This window comes from Lepisosteus oculatus, chromosome 10, assembly GCF_040954835.1.
Source record: "Lepisosteus oculatus isolate fLepOcu1 chromosome 10, fLepOcu1.hap2, whole genome shotgun sequence".
NCBI classification, from domain to species: Eukaryota; Metazoa; Chordata; class Actinopteri; order Semionotiformes; family Lepisosteidae; genus Lepisosteus; species Lepisosteus oculatus.
The window spans coordinates 40,553,080-40,573,221 of record NC_090705.1 but is presented as its reverse complement, the minus strand read 5'-3'; the positions used below and the strand labels follow the sequence as shown (position 1 = coordinate 40,573,221).

At 39.6% G+C, this 20,142-nt stretch overlaps 1 long non-coding RNA gene across 1 annotated transcript; it reads left to right on the top strand.

The window, feature by feature from the left end:
* Positions 1 to 1,976: 1,976 nt before the first annotated feature.
* On the top strand, positions 1,977 to 7,671 carry LOC107078557 (uncharacterized). The gene is made up of 4 exons (XR_001479509.2): positions 1,977 to 2,457; positions 3,913 to 3,995; positions 6,781 to 6,852; positions 7,107 to 7,671. It is a non-coding gene; the product is annotated as an uncharacterized lncRNA (long non-coding RNA).
* Positions 7,672 to 20,142: the final 12,471 nt, after the last annotated feature.

The window sequence follows — 20,142 nt, the reverse complement described above, 5'->3', positions numbered from 1 at the left end:
ACCACTTACACGCACCCAGTCTGACAGAACTTAATTCCACACTGAAAATTTGAAAGAAGAAAAAGACGTTTTGGCTGTGGAGTCTTCTTCAGGTGCCTTATTCAAAAGAAGCTTGTGTTTTTAATCTTCCCTTTATACTTTTTAGCGAGGAATTAACCTCGACTTGTTCCTTGTTAACTTACTAAATACTTTTAAGTGATGCACCACAACCCAGCCTCTTCTTTCAACATCAATTAAATGAAAATTGTTCGCCCTCAGGTGTCTCGAGAGCCTCCGCTGTGATTAGTCTGTACAAACTGCAGAACTGGGTTTCAATTCACACTTCATCCCTTTTTTATGGCAATAACCGAGGCAGCAGTATGCCCCTGACTCTCGGCAGCTCCAAGCTAAGCCCTGCAGATGAACCATAGGAAATTCACAGTGACCTTACTGAGAGGAGAGACGACACACTTCAGTCACAGCACTCGGCAAACAACCAGACCAGATCCCAGTGACATTCATCCCAGCTGCTAGCGGCACCCTTTAATTCATCTGGTATTTAGCCTGAGTGAAGTTCTCCCCGCAGCGCTATATCATGTTTGTTGGTGTTAGAGGAACCCAACTTGTGTTCAACCCTCCACAGATCAGAAACTTAACACAGATGTGCGCCAGGCGGGGTGAAACAAACAGAAAAAAAAACAGCGAACGAGCAATTTCATTGAGTTAAAAATCTATAGCTTCAACAGATCCGATGGAGACTAATCTTCACTGACATCTGTTTTATCTGTGAATACAAACATGTATAAAGTATGAATAAAAATACACCGAAACGTTTCCTTTCTTCTCTTTTCGGCATGGAATAAACCTTTACTTGTTCCTGAATAATAATACTCATAATACAGTATATGCTTGCACATATTATACACGTAAGAACAACTAAGAAAAAAAGCTGCACAGTGTTTGCCTCTCTTTCTAAAGAGAAGAACACTGCCTCAGCTGATTTTAAAAAAAATCTTTAAATCAAGTGTATGACACAGAAACTTTGACTTTGTGCCCTTCAGTTCGATAGGCACTGAAAAATACATACACTAAAAATCTCCCCCACTAAAAATCTGGTAAACTCCAGATCACCAAACTCAAGCCCAATGTTTAATCACTGAACATGTTCACTGTAAACATGAAAACAAGTGAAGAAAAAATATAGTATTGTTTCTCCAAAACGTTAAAAGCAGTAAAGTTTTTTTTTTTTAAATGTGTCTGCATTATTAAATTTCCTAGGCAGAAATTAGGGCACAGTATTTTGAAGCTGTAAGGAAGGGTTTCATTGTCACACATGTATTACATGTTATACAAGTTATACAAGACATTCCCCATCGGTTTTCAAGTACAAAATATGGATATTAGTTTTTTTTCGGAAATATATTTATGAGAAACTTGAACATCATTACATGTTCTTTGCAAGATTTCTGTAGATGTATCTATTCATTAGCTTCAAAAGGGTGTCATGTGTATGAATTATGCTAACAGGATCTAATTAGCAGATGCAAATGAGGTTAGTCAAAATTTTACTAAAAGGCAGAAGAAAGGCTCCATAGGATAGGTGGAGCATGACAGCTCACCAACCGCCCCCACGCTGGGCACCAAATGTGATGGTTTGCTCCTGCTGCTGCTCTTTGCAGGAGACAGGACCAAACCATAAACACAGACATGGGGGGTACCAGGGGGAGGAGGTCAGTTAAACCATTGACCTTCTGGTGTCAGGACTTAAGAAAATCTCCGAAACTGTCCACCAGGCCCTGCTTTCCTTTCCTTTTACAACAGAGACTTTCTTTTGCCCGTACTGAATTCTTCTGCTCATTGGGTGCCAACAGTGATGCTACTGACTGGCGTTATTCCGGAATCAGGTGCAAAAGGACTCACCAATCACAGCCGCCTACTGATCCCTGCCATTATGACATCACCACCACAGGCTGTGGCAGAACTGGCAGAGTCAGAGACCGTGCCTTCTGGTCTCTGCAGGAAGTGGGCGAGAGAGGCTTGAGAAGAGGGGTCATCAGTGCCTCTTCCTGCTTGGCTCTACGGGGATCTCACAGTCAGAGTGGCTCTGCATCAGAAATGACCCTTTAGATGTGTCAAAAAGAAACAGGGGATGCTGCTCATTGGGCACGCCAGGCGTGCCAATGTCCCTCCAGGTTTTTCTGCCCACAGACCTGACCTACCTCATTAAGGGAACCCACAGACGTGCCAAAGATATTCTGTATAGCCTCTTTCCTGTGCCTGGTATTGTCTTGGTTTTTCTCTGGGCATTTCACTGAAAAGAATGATATTTGGGTATATATACAGAGGCACTAGATATGTTACAACTGCAATTGATTCCAGTATTAATTTGTTGTGTTTTTAACGCCTTTTATTCTATACAGAAGTACTGTAGCTCCTGTATCAGACCTGGATGTATTTTTTCAAGATCACTTCATTAAGGTAAGCTTATTATTGATGGGAATGGCATTATGGAATTATTCACGCAGGATAACTGACATTCAGGAAAGCAAAGGGATTGAATTTCTACAAAAACAAGAACTGCATCAAGTCAGTCTTTTGTGGGAAAAAAATAATTGTATGTGTTTTAAAGCAAAACACATAAACAGAGTTGGTCTCTTGGCTTTTGAATTTTTTTCATTTATAATGCTGCTAAAGTCTTTTATATGGTGGTTTTGTCTTTTGTGTCCGTCACAGGATTACATATAAGTGACACCAGAAGGCATACAAATCCCACCTGCACTTCCTGATGCATCAGATTCTGCTTCTATGTTTTTATATGGTGACAAGAAATAAAGTCCCAATTGTCTTGGAAATGAGCACATCCTACATTGTTTAATTTAAATTAGTTCCATGTAGAGGCCCAAAATGTGTGCCTGATGGTTCATATACTCTGACAGACATTTCATTGAGTAATTTCATTTATGTTTTCAAATACGTGCTAAAGTAAATATAAAGCAAAATGTGCTAAAGTAATGTGGCCAGACGGTTAAAAGCTCAGCTTTTTTTTTGGAGGATGCAGTACTGGTGTTTCTTCACAGATGGCAGTGATCACTGAGATTTGGTTAGAGTTCTGAAACCTTATTATTAACGACGTTGCACTTCTTAATTAATAGATCATTCTGCTTCGGCTAAGAACTCCTACACAGCCTAAAGGCTAAGGAGAGAATGTATACTAAAAATATATAAATTGGTAAAACCTTTTTAAGTGTCACTGCAACAATAATCAAGGTGCATCGCAAGCTGGGATGGCCCTCATGAGCAGTTCATCAGATCGCCCACTCAGCCCGAGGGCGCAGGTCTTCTGACACAGCCTTGCAGTCCACGGTCTCTAACTTTGTGTTTTGCAAAGTGTTGAGGGGGCCATGAGGTCAGGGTTACATCTAAGGAATGTCAGGTTTACTCAGGTTTACCATAAAAGGAACTTATTTACCATACCCCCGTACTACCCAAAGGAAATTTTGAAAAACTACAAGCTGCAACACTTAGTGCCTGATCAAAAAAAAAAAACATCAACGGTCTCCGAAAAAAGACTGCAAAGTCTGAGTCTTGAACTCCAAATTACACATTTTTAGCTGGGTATGATTTGCACTTAAGTGGAAAAGGTATATACTTCTTAGTTTGTTTTTCTTTTATTTAAAATGTTCATTTTGTGTTGATACATTTTTTTCCATATTTTCTGCATTAAGATAGAAGCTTACAAGATACATTAAGTGCCTAATCCTGCCCTGATATTTAAAAAATATATGATCAGTTAAGTTACTTCAGATATATGAATGTACATTAATGGTATAATGACTCACTATATCTTATTGTACTTGGTAGGGTGCAAAGACTGTGAATCCTGAACCTTGAACTTCAAAAACCTTCTAAAATGTGTCTGATTGATTTATCCAGCATTTCCTTCTAAGCTGTGAGGAAATTGGAGCACCTGGTAAAAGCTCTCCTGAACCACTGACGAACATGCAGACTCCATGCAGGTGAGCTCCTAGTTCAGAATCAAGCCCAGGACCCAACACACGTGAGGCAGCAGGCACAGGACTAACTGACAAAACACCGCTGCAGCCCTCACAAGATTCATTAGGTGACTAATCCTTTCCTCAACATGAATCATCGTCCACATCAAATATTAGCAGGTGGGCAAATTACCGATGAGATATACAAGAATGCTAACTAAATAGATCTCTGGATGTCAGTGTAGTCGTTTAGGTGTTAACAACTAGTTACTGGAAGAAATAAAGTGCAGTTACTTGGGCAGATAATCAGGGATCTCTCAGGCAGAGATCTCATTCTTTGTTTCATTTCTGCTATAATGTCTTGCCTGAATGGAAGAGGATTGCCTGAAGGAAAGTTCTGGTCTGATATTTAGCTGCCAACAGGAATCAGGGACTCAGGAGGCCTGAACAAGAGTGTAAGATGAAAGGAATAAAGAGCTCAGGGCCCTTCGTGACCAGGAGTGGATATCAGTGTGTTACAGCACGATGTGGAAGAGGCCTGAGCTCACTGGCTGGGTTTATTGCGGTTGGTCTCTTGCTTTCCTTCCTAAGTAGTTGTTGCTCAGTAGTCTGCAGTGTTCGATTCTTGTTGCTGATAGCAGGACCCATGTCTGTTTGTAGGCTACCGAGTTTAGTTCACGGGGAATAGCAGCACAGAATCTGTGCTGAATATCCTGCCTTGTGACCGTAGCTTGCAGGGATGGGCTCTGGCTGCCCCATCGCCCCAGACTGGATAAAGGGCTTAGAAAACGGACGGATGGAAAACCAGTCATTAAGCGTCGAGCGTTTAGACATAATAAATCTGGATGAACCCGCTTCGCTGGGGACCAAACCCTAGCCATAGGCCGAGGAAGCTGGGAGTTTGCCTCCCGCTGAGCGAGGGCTCACCCAAGGGGGAGAAGCAGAGGTGGAGAAAGGGGGCAGAGGAGGGATTCAAAAGATGAGCGCCGAGGAGGACCGGCGGGAGAGCGTGACCAAGGGACAGGGTAACGGGAGGTGGCCAATCACCACGCGCCTCAAACCGCTCCGGCACGTCTTTCGTTCTCCATGAGTGGGGCTGGAGTCTCTCTCGAGCTCGCATCCCCCAGCGCCTTTTCTGTTTTTTCCCCCGCCGCCGCTGTCTTAGTTCCCCCGGGGGATCCCAGGGGGGAATCTGGGGCAGGCCAACGTGTTTTCGCGGAGGCGGTCGACGCACTTCGTGTCCATCTGGTGTCACTGCTGAGCTGTGGACGCCTTTCGGATAGAGCGAAGCAGCTCTTGTGGATATGCGGGATTTCTCCAGTTTCTGTTCTTCCCCGGCTCTTTCTTTTGCCTTTTGGACTACTTTCCCCACATAAACATGTTCACGTCTTAGTCCAGAGGTCACCATCTCCATTCCTGGGGCTTATATTTGTAGAGTCTTTCTGTCAGGTACTACATTGTTTTAACTGTTTCTATGAAATCAGTGTTTCTTTGAAGGCCCTGTACTTGGAATGAACTATTTTGAGGCCCCTGTAAACAGCATTTCAATGATCAGCTCTATATTCAAATAAACATTCCCCCGAAACCAAGAAGATATAATGGAGTTAATTAATTTAGTGGAGAACGGAACTCTAGTAAAGAAAACAGAAGGTGTGGTGGCCCTCCTGAAAGGACATTTGTCTGAGAGTAAGAGACCTATACATCTGGTGATTGGGACAATGGTACTTTAGAGCATCCTTTAATAAAAACTTTCTTGAGTCACACTTGATACCCTTCGACTAGAGGGTATAAATGGTGAGTCCAGCATTGTGAAGGGAGGTCCAAACCGAAGCCTGTCATTCAGTAAAAAAAAAACTTTGTTGATCCACCCAATTACGTAATTTACTAAGAAGTGCCGGTTGTATTTCAAGATTAGTGGCATGGAACAAACGATGATAAGCATCCCTAGTTCAGCTGCTTTTTGTACCATTTTCACTCTGGAAGTTCCCCTTCAATGTAAAGTGTGTGACACAAGAATACAGTGCTCCGAGACGAAAAGTATGGGCTGAGATCAGGCAGTGATGGGCTGAGGACCTGGAGGCAGGCTGCAAATTCTCGCCTGTCTTCTCACTTCACAATCTGCACATCAGTCAGCTGATATCACATTTTTGGTGTTGTTAGATTATAGAAGCAACCCTAATGTAATGGCAGCATTTCGGCATTTTCGGCTTTATCGACGTAAACATGAGAAAACATGTTCTACAGTATCTGCAGCAGATACTGTAGTTTTCTGGTGTTCTACATGCCATAGTTAGAGCAGAGCTTTTGTGAAGGAAAAACTAATCCTGGAATTGATTTCGTCTCAAAATATACGTATATGTTGTGGAAACATTCTTTGAATTACAATTCACTGTAATTTAGGATTTTGCAACCTGTTCTGTCGTTTCTTGAATTCTTATCGTGCCGTAACAGCATCCGATGTAATTCTCAGAATTCTCTTTGTGATTCTTATTCCAGGTAGAAATACAATTTTACAACCTCTCAAAACAAAGCATTTCTGCCTATGTCTGATGAGGGTTGTTAGCAATCCAGAGTGTACAGCCTATGTACAGCCAGAGTGAAAGGACATTCTGGTACACCAGTCCATCACAGGGGCTCTCTCTCTCCAATACAGTTTTTTTTTTTCTGGGAGGGAGAAGGGCCAATTAGAAACTGAACTGAACAGGGTGGTAAATGTCAAAGCCAAACAGCCACGAAATCAACAACATAAAAACAAGACACCTGCAGACCCCATGGCTATCTTGATCCCTGTCGTCTCCTTCCTTCGCAGTGCCAGTAAACCGTTCTGAAGAATTCAACTGGGCAGAGAAGTGAATTTGGGCAGCCACAGCTCAAAACGCATGTAAGCAGACTGAATTTGAAACTTAACTCCCCTCAGGAGTGGGTTAACTTTGCTTTCCTACTTGTTTTTCTCGTTTATCTGACTCTTCAGAGAGTAGGCACCCACCTAGAGGTGACACCTCCCACGTCTGTGGGCTGGTGGAAGACCACTCTGGTGACATCAGCCCTGGGATTCCCCATCTTTGCTACAAGACTGTCTTGCAAAGGAGATATTGTTGCACTTTTTGACTATGGAACTTACATCCTTTCTTTCAGGTTCATCACCAGAATGCTGCTATCCACCCCTTCTTCTCTTGTCCAAAGTGGCCTATGGCTGGAGAAAATGTCTGTTGATTAGTTTCATCAGCATAGGAATATTCAGAGAGTAATGACTGCAACTGTCATTAAAAATCAGCAACTGTGTCTAACCTATAGAAGGTGGCGTATATTTCTAATGATATTTTCTTCAACACATCTGTTAAAATATGTTAAATGTATGGCGCATTGTAAACGTATTCAAGTTAATAAATCCATTAATGACAGGGATAAGAGAATTAAGGAGCTTAAACAAATAAATGTGGCAGGAAGTTTCATTCTTCTAATTATATTTAGGTTATTCTAGTTTTATCTACTTCCGAAAGTTGTTTTCACTTCCAGACGACCGCAACCTGAATTACATTTGTCATTACAAGCCTCAATGACATACTTTAAGTCTCTGAAGACACTGCTTAGGAGAATCCAAGGAGTTTACTTTTTACATAAAGGTGGACTTCAAAAGAATGAGTAAATATCTCATATCCTGCGCTGACGTACATAATCTGCAGTTATGAGAACCTCATAGTCTTGAAATGACTGGGAGGATAGAATATGTAATGGAAGCTCAGAACTAACACAGAAAGATATTCTAAAGCACTCCTAAATAAGATCAGTCATGGATTTTAAATGGCTGCAGGATATGGCAAGCAAAATATACTAGCATTAAAACGATACTGTGTGGACAGGTTGTCAACTTCAGCTTTCCATCAAAACAGATTTGTGGGAGAAAAAAAAATCTGTACTCAACAGGTTTTGCTGCAGAGCTAAAAGTGTTAAAATGGGGGGAATTTAGTCCGAGATTAGTCCTGCTGTTGCGTGGTAATTGTATCCAAGAAAATCAGACAAACTTAAGGAGAATTGGAGAAGAGATATGAGAATTTGGAGGATAGAATGTGACCCATTTGGTTGCTTGCAGGTCTTGAATTTCTAGCATATTAGCACAGAAGGCAATACAAACACTTCTCTGAGGATCCAAGGGATGAGAAAGCTCAGCAATCACAATCTAAGCTTTAACCCTTCACAATACTTGCTTTTAAGAGGCTTCAACAGAGGACAAAATAAAATCTCATGTGATTCCAGGGAATATTATACTTGCTGTGGCACATTTCTTTATATGCTTACTTTTACTCGCTTACAAGGGCAAACAAATTTGCAGTATATATGTGTGTTAGTGTATCGCTACAGCAATTAAATTATGGATTTGGCAGTCATTGTATGGGGCATGTAATACATTTGGATCTCTAGAAAAAGCTATTATAATGTTTTTTATTATCTACAATATCTTCTGTAATAACAACAATTACAGACATTATCCGAACCTTAAACCTGAATTATGTCCAATATCCATAGATACAAAGCATAACGCTTTGTATGTTTGAAAATTGTTGATTTCCGATTAATTTAAATTTAAGTGTAACTAGTCCTCTGGATTTTACTGTACTGTCCTGTAATGTTAGTCATTAAAAGACATTTTCACATTTGGCAAACTAGAAAAAGTTGCTCCGTAAAATTAAAAACTAAAACTTCATGTACCATTATTTAACCTCACTATATACCTGCAAACGCATTTTGCAATGACACTGAAAATATTGGGCACAGTTCCAAAACACTTTTTTTTTGTTAAGCAGGAAACTACAATCCAATAGAAATATTCAAATTCAACCTTCTTCATACTTGCTTGTCAAACAGATTATTTTTTTTGTGTTTTATGCTATTTAAAAAAAAAACAACTTAATTTTGCAAAAGCAGGTCCATATTTCTGTTGATTAACTGCAATGTCCAAGGGGAATTACACACACACAGTTCTCGATGTAACAATTTATTTTCTCTTTAGTCTGAGCATGAGGTTTCTTCATTTTAATCAGTCATCTACACCCAAAAGAGACAGCACTTCCATCTGACTACAGATAACAGATCCAAGCCATGCTCAGAGAATAGAACTACAGATTGTTGTAAATAATTAATATGTAAATAGAGAGATTGTGCCTAATCAGTTGCACAATATTGAGAGGTATTATGGGCTAAAGACATGCCACAGGTCTGTGTTTATTAGACAATGCATTGTTTAGGTAAACAAATCAACAAAACTTGTTAATGGCTAAAAAGCAGGGAGTACGAATGAACAGAGAATGCTCAAATTGGGGTGATGCCGTTGTGGAGTATCACAGGGCACTGACTACAACTGCTCTTCCTAATTTATTTCAATGACTCTGAACCTGTGAAATGTGCAGACTATACCAATACAGAAGGACAAGTGACCACTACGGACGGTGCAAAAGAAAATCGGGAAAAATGAAATTACATTGACCCACAAATGGAAACATATCCGTCAGCCAGCAGCTAAAGTGAAGCGAAGGAAGGTTCTTGACAATGTGTATTCCCAGCAGAAAAATAACTTTACAATCAGCAATTACAAAACCATGATATCGGTTAAGAATTTCAATCCTCCAGTTTTTATATCTGTGAAGTGCCAAGCTGTCTTTGTTAAGTGTTATCCAAAAGATCCCCTTTTATCATTCAACTTCTTTTCCACACCTGATGGAGGCCCTGGGAACTGAATAATAAGCTCCTCTTGTCATCAGCGAGCTCAGTTCAGTAAAATGCTTGTCCCACCAAAACTGAAATCACACGTCTGATAATGTTCTGGGGAACAAAACTGGTTCAGCCATGGTGTGACAGAACGCAAGCCACACATACACCTCAAGCTTGATGTTTTGGTGATTCTCTTGCATTCTTGGAAACATAATATGGATCTACTGAAGGTCAAACTAATATCGTACAGTAGAACTGCATTATTAAAGCACCAGAGAGTTATGCCCAGTGAAGAAATCCAAACCCATCCAGAATTAATTGCAGAGTTACCAATGTTTAAGTCTTTTTAACAATTGACTCATTAAATAAATGAATAAATAATCAAAGATGTTAGCATCATATACTGTAGATAGCTGCTCTATACTTGGATGGACACCATTGACACAGTAATATGTAATATAATGCAGTATGTTACATATGACTGGGTTTGTTACACAGACACAGTATTTGTAACATAATACCAAGCATAAACTGGAGCACACACAGACACAGCAGATTCTCATTGTCTAGACATGAAGTCTGATGCAGGAAATTGGCATTCACATCACCAGAGGGGGGCCATTCCGACGTTACGGTTGCCTGTAACATAGGCTTTCAATTCTGTACTTTATTTTTTAAACAAACTTTATTCCTTTTTTTAAAGAGACATAAGATTGAAACTATTTTAATGGAATCCTTTGCTTCCATATATAAGTAAAAAAATAAACTTACCACTAATGCATTTTTTTAACAAAATAAAATACTGCCATGTATACATGCAGAATTATCTAGCAGTAGATTTGCTGGCAGGATAACACAGGCATCATGAAATTAACCATTTATGTTTCCAACACAAATTTGAAATATACAACTGGTTCTTTATATCGCTTCCTTCATGCTGAGGCATTGCGGAGAGCGTTTACAAGATTCAAAATGGAACAAAACGATTTAATTAACATTCCCACCTTATACCTGCCACGGGTTCAACACAGTCAGCCTTCATTAAAGGATTTTATTCGAGGAGAGCAAGAACTGTTCGCAAAGTGTTAAAATTTTAAATTCACACTTCTGACTCACCGATTTAACCACATTGTGGAAGGAGCATAAAATTCTTTGGTGTAAATCTGTTTGTGTTCCCTGTCCAAAAAAAGGCATGCAATGCAGTCAGGATTTCCAATGTGATAAAAGCCCACCTTGTACAGCTTTAATAGTGCTTATGGGATATGTATTGGGGGAGTTCTGAGACAGTGCTTTGATCTCTGTGGTTATAATTGATGTGCAAGCCTGTCTGCTCCAGCAGAGAGAGACGTTTTATCTTAGTGCTTGACAAAGTGAGCTCACTACTTTGTGCACCTCTCTCGTTTCATTCTGAGGAATGCCTACATTCAATTGAGTTTGCTCTTTTTTATAGGTCTTTTGTTTTTGACATTTGTTTTCACAAAACTATTTAAACAGCCCACCTGTCTCTTCTCTTTGTTATTTCTCCAAATGCGAAATGTGTTGCTTTGCTATTTTCTGTGCAGAGACAATTACGTCACCTGATGCCAGCGTAGGAGAATGAAATTATGAACATGTACTTTTTAAAAATGATGAATATTGTAGTTTACTTCAGAAATGAAGTTATACATGGCCTGGATTAAATTCTGTTTACAAAATATGGATATGTACTTTTTAAGCCGGTCTATGGAATATAATAGCAATATGGGCCATCAAATATAAGAAACCATATATAACACTACAACAAGCAGAAGTGCTTTCTGGGAAATGCATTCAGTCCACAATTAAAGTAGAAGTTAGAAAAAGTGGAGTCTAAGTCACAGATATTCATTTTGAGGAATACATTCAATCATGGATAACACGTTCTTAATAGATTCTTCAGTTTGTGATACATTCATCATAAATGGTTTTGTTGTTGAAGCAATGTGAAGCATATTAGATAGAATTAGGAGAAATACAATCGATTCTTGCTACTTCAATCAACATAACTGTCTCTTCAGGCTGTATGTTAAAAAATGGCAGCAATGACAGCGGTTGAGGTTAAATATGATTTTCATGGACATTAAAAGTCAAGAGTTCTACCTCTAATCATGCTTACGTGCATCAAAGTATATGTTGTTTGTCACTGAAAATAGATAGATACTTTATTGATCCCGTGAGGGAAATTGCAGTGCAACAGCAGCTTTACACAGACAACACAGCCACAGTGTAACGAATGACACAATAATAATAATAGTACAATACATACAATACAATCAGTACAGTGAGAAGTCCACTAAGAAGAGTTACTCACAGTCCAGAACACACAAAGAACAAACCAGAACAGAACAGTACACAAAAAATGAACCTCGTTTTAATGTTAGAAACAGATCCTGTCAAACCTTCTAAAAATAATGTGTTTTAAATGTAAACGCGAGAGAGCCAAGTCATCATTCACTATGTAAATATTTCAAAAGTCACTCAGGAAGGAATGGCAGACTGCATTTTGCCAGTTGAAACTCATTAGTTCTCACAATGGTCTGTACTTAAGGTGCAGGTGATGCAGTTAACACTTCATCTCCCTGAGATCTGTTAATGTAGTCATATTATAATGAGGTGTCAAAGAGGGTGGTCTCCACGAAAAAAGCTCTTTCTCAGTCACAGAAGGAAAACCTCCACAACACAATGGGAGAAAGACAACATCAGAACGATTGCCATAGCCTGAGACGTGCATTTTGCATTACAATGAACTTTGTTGCCAATGACAAATTGTTCAGGAACGACCAACTAACATGTATTCCACCTTTCAAGTGATTATACAGTGGAAACATTAGTTTAGTGCTGCAATTATATCTACAGTATATATGAATTGTTCTTCATTCATACCTTAAACGTTTAAGGCAACATGGGTTAAACCGTTAAACTGATCTTTAACAGTGAAGGACTGAACCAAGAGAAACGTATTGTTTTGTTCTTAGGCCGTCATTTTTACTCAGCAATTTTAACTCTCATAACTTTGAGCTAATGAATTTCATAGTAAGTAGTAAGATTAAACAAAAATTATTTCCCTGATATTAGATTACATCACTAAATGCAGATACACAGCAGGACACCAAAATAAAGTTGCTCTAATGGCAGATGTGTAGATGACTGCTGAAATGGCAGGTACAGTATGTAAATAACTCTTCTGTTATTCTATCAATGTCAAACAAGCTTCCTCACCAAAGAAGGCTTAGTTTCCATACTGTTTGGTTATAAGCAAAGCATGAAAATAATCCTGAAGAACATCAACTGAGTTAACTGCATCCTCTGTGTTTTTGCCTTTAATAATCACAGCTATCACAATCTTGAAATATCACAATATTGAAAACTCTTGTTGAAACTTAAACGAGACCAACGCACTAACAATATCATTCCGACCATTCTTATTAAAAAATCATTCTAATGAGGAAAACTCATTCTAATGAGTGCAGGTTAAGAGTAATATGGTCTGTTTCCAAAAACATGAAACACGGACAAGACGTCCTATGGTGATCCAACGTGGCATCTTCAGAGTGAACAATACGTTTTGAAACGGAGAACTACAGGAAAACCCTGATCATGCGAGTGACTACAGGTTGCCCAATCAAGCACAAGGTTCTTCTCTATGGCATTAAGCAGAGCAATACGTCGATCCGGCAGCAATGACATTTAGAAACTTAATTTTGAAAATTCTTCAAAAAACGTCGCAAAATGTTTTCACAACATCCCATTTCTTGGCGATCTTCGGAAAGCCTCACCAACTATCTAGTGTGTGCTTTTGTACAAGAGAAAAGTGACTTTGGATGCTGAGACGGCTGTCCCACCCCTCTCACACTTCCCAAGTCCACTAAATGACCTGGCGAGGATGCTAAAACATGAATGAAGAACAATCAGCAGCTGGTGATGGTTTACAAACTTGGAAGAAAGCTCTAACTTCAGGGGAGGAGATAGGAACTCTGTTAACAGCTGCCATTGCTCTTGATAAGATCCCATTTTCCTGATGAAAAGAAACCACAGAATAAAATTAGCATTACTGAGAACAGCTATCACACTTTTGGTTGAAGGCTGTAAGCATTTACATTTCTTTTGTGTTCCACAAGTGACTTTCTGAATTTGCAGTTAACTCACCCAAAACAAAGCACCAAAACCGAAAGTTGAAAGAAAAGGGAAAAAAAACAAATTCTGCAAACTGTGGGGAAAAAAATAAACTTTCGTTTTTTTGTAAAGGTGTTAAGCTTCCAAAGTAATTGCAACTTCATTTAAAATGTAAATGTAAAAAATGTGGAACAGCAAAGATCTTTAACCCAGATGCTGGAAATGATAAAAGATTGTATCACTGCCTTCTGTGCAGGAATATTACCATTAATATATACTTCTCAGAAGATGTCAAGCATTTTATTTTCTTAATTATTCATGATAGATCAAAAATAACTAATATTACTTAGACCACAATCAAAATTAGAATCAATTCAAAACAGGCTCACGTGTCATGTATTTTGCACAAATCAAATGTGTAATAGAATCAATACTAGCGCTTGTTAGAAAGAAACAACTTACTATATAGAGCACAGTATTGATTAAATAATATTGGATACAAACTGAAAGATATTAGTCATACCCATATGCAAATGTACACTCATCCTTACTATATACACTTGTAAACTGTTGAAGTTTCTGTGAATTTTCCACAAAAAAAAGAGCAGTCTGAAATGCAATGACAAATATTTGTTGAAGGAAAGCCAGGAACAAGGAGATGAAAGAATGTGATGGGTGCGCTGAGTGAGTCCTTGAATCATGCATTGCCTCTACAGCAGTACATCCTGCAGTCAGATCAGATTCACAGAAATATTTCATTTGCAGATGGTTCCCTTGCAATGGATGTGAATTCCAGAATGCATAAAATACATAACACAGTAGGAAGATTTTACACTTTTTTTCATGTATAAGCTGCTCTATATTGTAATATGATAGAAACTATGCTTTTATGTATAAATAAAATGAAGGCATTCAGTCTCTTAACTTGGATGGGTTCTGGTACATTCCATAGAAAACCCTTCATTGTATTAATAATTCTCTGTTTGACCTTCATTGTTCAATCTGAAATTGCCATGTTGGATCACAATAAGGTTTCTTGGATTTCAGATTTTAGTAGCAGACCATTTTTAGTAAGAGACAATTACTCTGGACCCGCACTGTTCTTAAAAAGAAAATTAGTCAGTCTTCCTCGTTAGAATGATTTGTTGTTAATATGAGTCTGTAAACACGTGGACTGATACAATTTTCAGCTTTGAGAGTTTTCAATTATTCTGTGTGAAATTGGAATTATTAAAGGCAAAAATATAGAATATTCAATTCTTCAGGATTACTTTAATGTTTTTAACCAGTGTGGAAACTAAACCTTCCTGGACGAGGTTCTATAGCTTGTTTGCTATCGATAGGATAACAGAAAAGTTATTTACATCTCGGAAATAATCTACACATTTCCCATTAGATCAATTATGTTTAGTGTGCTGCGGTGTATCTGCATTTAGTGATGTGTTTCATTTTAGGGAAATCATTTTTCTTTGATCATATCACTTTAATTTCATTAGCTCTTTGTCTAAATGACTAAAACATTATGCTGTACCTGCATGTCATAAGCTGTAACAGCTGCTGCGAGAGTCTGGGATCCGTAGTGATTTCAGTTCATGTCAAGCGAGGGGGATCCACTGGGAGCTGGGAGCGGACCTTGGCGTTTCCAGACAGCCAGGAGAGAAGAATGTTTGTTTGCTATCTTGTAAAGCAAGCTACCTGCAAAGGGATGGAAACTGACTGGGGTGAGTCAGACCAGCCAGCCCTTAAAAGTACTTTTTGATTAGGTCAAAAGGGAAAGACAGGGGACAAGCATCAAAAGTCAGTCTCCAGAACACAATGATGGCTCCAAGGAATGTCTGGTGTCATTTTTCAAACAGGTTTCTGTTTGCATGTTAATTCTTTACTGGAAATACCAGGAAATGGACAATTACGGCCTAGAGAGACACAATGCCTCTGAACTGAACTGAACTCTCCCAACAGTCTGCCCCCTGTTGGCAGGCAGACATGTTCTTTCTCCTCCTGTTAGGGTTTACTCAGATAACAAAGGGAAACTTGATTGGTTGTGGTTTAAAATCAACATTCTACATTCACATCATGAATGGAAAGTGCTTTGGTTTTGTATTGGTATATAAAATCAAACTAGTAGTTGATTGCTTCACATAATAACTGGCATACGTTTAAGACTCAGTGAGGTTTCACTGGAGGATTTTCTAGTGACAGTCAAAAGTTAAAGTATTTTACTTCTTTCCAAACTCTGACTGTTTACTGTTTTTGTTTACTCTGACAGAGTTGCCGCGGAACAGTTCATATATACGTTTGTTCATTGAGTTGCAAGAGCTGTCAGAGTACGTTCATATTGTTTAAACTCTTCTTTTTCAGTCTGTTGCCAAACCCATCGCATACACCACTGGTGGGGTACAGGTCCTGCAACATGGATTTCAAAGCCTTTTGTTACACAATTTACATTTAGTCTGCATGACTGGGAGTCACTGTGAGACTGTGACTGCTGAAAAACCTACAATGACCTACAAGTAACAAGTCTAAGCCTGCATTACTTAAATACGAAAGAATAGCATTTACTACAATTTTGTGCTGGTCCTGCCTGACCCCAGACGTGCCCTCCACTAAAATGGCGTGGATTGAGCTTGACAGAAGAATGTGAAAGGAAACTGCATCCACTACAACACCACAGGCTGGGGAGTAATCTGGGTTGCATAAAACATCTGAATGATAGAAAGGAACCTCGCTCAGGTTGTGTGACAGTATGTGAAGCCCCTATTGCTAAGAATGGTGGATTTACAGCGACATCAAACTAGCAAAACATCCTCTGATGCATTTTGTTTAGAGAATTTAAATTGCCCCGTAAATTAGCAGTAATACGATTCTCCCTTTCAAGATGATTTCGGGTTTCAAATGTAACTTTATACTCATCCAGTTTTTTTTGTTTTAATTAAGGATAATGACAAATACCGAATTGGATTTACTAAGCTTCCATTTCTATAGGAGCTTCGGAATCTCTGGAACCGTATCAGGGACGTACAAACAGCTTTTCTTCTTTATTGACAATGTGGCCTCCTGTCTTAATATCGATAGGCTGTAAGGCGCACGATCAGTACGCTGCAAAGGGGATCATGTGCAAGGTCAACAAGGGGGCAAGGCCGTGAAAGTGACAGCAGGTCTGGCCTATGAGCTGGGCGGACCTGGAAGTGATCCGTGACCAATGTGAGCCACAGGGATGCGCCGTTTCCCCCGCTGCGCCTACCTGGCTCTGTGCAACGGGGCGAACCTCTGTCTACACCGAAACCGTGGGGCCTGGGAGTCCCAGACTCTACCCTGTCGGTACCGCTTCCGCTTCTGTCCCGGGAGGGCGAGACAGGCAGAGGGGACAGTGACGCGCGTAGCGACTGTTTCTCGACGTTTCCCTGGGAAAAACCCGGGGGAGCGCGGAGCTGGTTGAGGGAAGCAGGAGTAGATGCCGCAGTTGGTTTGCTTCCCAGCATCCCTCCCGCCAGGGGTGCAGGGTGCAGGGATCCACTAATGAGACAGCGTTATTAATCCTTGCAGAGGGGTCCATGAATTCGCTCTCCGGCAAAGGCTGCCGCAGCCTGTTTTGCCCATAAAACTTGGAATGTTTCCCTTTCATGTGCTCTGCTGCTTATCTGCTCTGACAACAATATGGTAAGACTTCCCTTCCCCTGTCGCGCTGGCCCTGGCCCTGGGCCATCCAAGGTCATCCTAAACACACTGAGACTTTTATAGGTGGTCAAGGGACATGCTGACAGGTCAGAATCAGAGCTCTTTTACGAGAGGATATGAAGCGCAGCCTCATTTGCCGCGAATTTCTGCATTGCTGCTACATAAATCAAAGTTATTTTGTTTTTGGGCCCAGATTGTGGAATTCTATCAATTTAAAAAGGGCGCACCGATGACAAAGGGGGTGAGGCTTTTCCGACGAATTCCTTTCTTGTGTCTGTGCGTCTATAATAAAGCCAACTTTAAAACAAGAATGCCCCGCCAAGCGGTTTTATTGAGTTCGAGATGATCGAAAAAAAGAGTGAACCTGTCAGAGCTTGCACCTGAAGTAAGCATTCCCCCCCCCACTTCATTTAAACCAGTAAAAAAAAAAACAATCCTGAAATCAGGACATGAGGAGTTATCTTTCATGTCGCGGCATTGTGTTAAAATAGATGGGTGAGCGCGGTCTGTTCACTCAGGGACAATCAGTATAATCAGGGTGTTGTATCACTCAGGACAAGAAAGAAGAGCCAGAGTTTGAATTCAGCTGACAGCTGCTTCCTGAATGATAGAAAAGCACACCTTTCCGACAGAGGCTCTGCCCACAGCTGTTGTACTGCCAAGTGTAAAGTTCCCTCTTTGTGACCTTAGAGATACCGTAGAACATGTTCCTGCCCCTACCCTCACCCCATTGCTATGATAGTCCCAATATACAGGGCAAGAATGAAGTTCTTGGGCAGAGGAGCCCCTTGCTCTGGGTGCCATGAAATTTTATTGTCACATCTTGTCTGGCCGTGGATGTGTGATGTGACAGGTCGGGGGGTGCCAGTCTGTGCGGGTCCACGGTTTTGATTTTTGCTCCTTGGCCAAGTGCATCTAAATGATTGCTTCTCGTTGATAATGATTCTCCTCCTCCACAATGTCACATAGACTGCTTTTTTGTTGTTTAACGGATTGATTAACTACCCGTGTTTCTAAACGGTGGGGCGTAGGAATATGAATTTGTGATGATCCTTCTTCTGCTCACTAATACGTTTAGATTCCAGAGTAAAAAATGAAATGGGAGTTATTTCTTTTACCAAATATGTTGGGGTTTATAGAACAAACTGCTTACTTACAGTACAGGGAAAGTAATAGTCTGATAGTACATAGTATTTGTGGTTCAATAAACTTTTACTCTTACCTAGAATCTTAAACATTCTTATCTGCTGTACCTTGTTGAGAAGGATGTGTCAAAGATACAGAATGAAACAGAAAATAAACAGAATTTCAGGGTTTTGCCTCAGAGTAAAACATTTTTTGTGATATCCAAGCAAGATTAGCCTTAGCCTCCAGAAAGACGGATGAGGACAGACTGCATTTTCACATTTCAGAAAAACCCAAGATTGATCCCCAATTTTTATTTTACTTTGTGACAAAACGTATAACTCGGACTTTGTCGGTACTTCTGCCCAACACACCCATAAGGTTTTAAGCCAGTCTCGAACATATATCCGAGATATATACGGGAAGTGTGAAACTTCATCATCAGATATAAAAAACCAATAAAGGTCTTCATAAAATAACACCACTGTAGTTTTGTGTTTACTTGTCATCTCTGAAACTTTCATTATGTGCACACCATGCTTTCAGAGTACAGTAGAAAAATACAATGATTCAAATGTGTGTATGCTGTCTCAGCGTCCATGCTGCAGAGGCAGAAGTAAACATTAATAAAAAACACCATGTCACACCCAACAAAAGCTCCTTAATCGAAATTTTGTTTACTTAGTGAACTTATACCTATGCTTGATTCATTTTTTTTCTATCCAGACTCTGATCTTCCATATTTTTAAGATGGCCTTAAAACAGTTCAAGAAAGATCCTACCCAAACACAGTGCTTGATCTTGTATTCTATGAAATGCTTAGACCTTTAGAAAGTTTAAGACACATATCCTCACTAATTTGGCACGCTACACTAGATATAGTATGTTTCATTGTCAATGATATTTAACAGTATTCCTAAACAGGTTAAGAGTTTAGAGAGTTTAGAGAGCTAAATCATATGCAAATTTTGAAATTAGAATGCAAATATTACCTTACGAGTGCTTATTTAGATTATTATAATAGGTTTTTAGATCAGAATTATAAAACAGAAAAGCGTATTTTATATAAGAATTTAGGATTACAAAAACATGCTGTAGATTATATCATAAAACTTCCAGGAAGACGGGCAGAAAATCTGATGGAGGTTTACCTAAAATCGAGAGATCTTTATTTAGCCCTGACAAGCACCCACTGTACAATACATGAACATTAGATCAGTTCTTGGCGAGAATGTAAAGAAATGGAAATGATCAAATTTCCGCCACTGAACAGCAAAAATATATATGTATACATATGCTGACACTGATATATACGTCAGCCATAGTGCTCAGCATGACCTCTCCTTCCAGTACTAGGATTAGTGTTTTAATTGGCCACCGACCTAGCCTCTCCCTAACATAAAACTGCTGGCACAGATCTGGGACCGTGCTCCGATACATCTTGGACCTTATCATTAAAATTATCCTTAAAGTTATTTCCCAGGTTTTTAATCACACGGCCATCAGAAGGAGCTGCCCGAGATGAGGCCTTCTA